Here is a 1,389-nt window from a genome sequence, read left to right on the forward strand (position 1 = left end):
AAAGTTGGCAAAATTCGGTGCGAATAAATTTTTTCGACCACTGTATGTATGTAAACATAATCAGCCTTATCATGAGTTTCATTTTCCCCGAACCGGTTCACTTTCCACTTTTGGTTTCTATCAGCCTTATCATGAGTTTCATTTTCACCGAACCGATTCACTTTTCACTTTTGGTTTCCATGGTTTTACTATGGGCGGATGACAAATTTTCTGGTGAATTTTTTTTCAGGCCAAACTCAGGATAAGGCAGTATGTATTTACTATGGGCGGATGTCAAATTTCGGGTGAAACTCAGGATAAGGCAGAATATGTACATATTTTTTTCTTTATTTGTTAACAAAATTTGTTAAAGTTTGGTTTGGTCTATGAATACATACATAGATGAATTGCATCAAAAAAATAAAACAGACGGACCAGCAATATGTCAAAATACATACAATTTTTTTTTGTAAATAAGGAGATATCCATGGGTGGGGAATTTTACGAAATTTCCAGCAAAATGGGGGAATTTTACTGTCGAAATCGGGGAATTCTCAAAAATGAGTTGGCTGAAAGGCAAAAAATCCATATAAAATGTCGTACAAGAAATGGCTAAGAACTTTTGTTGTGTAAAATTTTATTGAGGAAGGCAACCCATCCTTGCAACAGAAATATATGCCCGTTCTATTATTTCTTGAGCAAGGAGCGAGGCAGCAGGCTGGTGAAGTACCAGTTGTCAAAATTCCTTGGGCACACACACGAAATAATAGCAATTTTTTTCTTGACCGTTTTCTTGAGAGCTTCATACCAGGCTTTAGGTGTTTACAGCACCGTATAGACAGTAGCCAACCTTTTTGGGTTGTTGCTGTAGTAATCATTGTTGTTGTAGCTATATTCACCCTTGCGGAAGGCACTGGGTTGTGTGCTGCTATTTAATGGCCTTCCTCAGAATTTTGCTTAGATTTCAGGGTTATGTGCTGCATTATTATTAAATCAATAAATTTAAGCATTGGACAAATCTTGATCTTATTAAAAGAAAAAAAAAAAAAAAAATATGTACAGCAATATAAAATAAACATAATAAATATATAAATACTTACATAAGTATCCTTCGGCCTTGTTTCTATCACCTAATCAAATAAAGGTTTGGTAAGTAAATGTTTACATTTGGTACTAAGCAATAGAAAATTAGTAAAATGATATTATAATGCTTTAATAATTAAAGAAATTAGTAAAACAAGCTTTAGAATTTTAAGGAAGTGATGAAGAAGTTATTATTATTATTTCATTTAAAAAATTATATTACTCTGAGCATGTGCCAATGAGTAGAAAAGTACTATGGCGAAAAAACTTTTTACTATAGTAATTAAATTTTACATTTCTGTTGCCAATTCGTATCTTTTCACTGCT

Source organism: Rhagoletis pomonella, unplaced genomic scaffold (genome assembly GCF_013731165.1).
Source record: "Rhagoletis pomonella isolate Grant_MI unplaced genomic scaffold, Rhpom_1.0 Rhpom_scaffold_00008, whole genome shotgun sequence".
Classification (NCBI taxonomy): Eukaryota; Metazoa; Arthropoda; class Insecta; order Diptera; family Tephritidae; genus Rhagoletis; species Rhagoletis pomonella.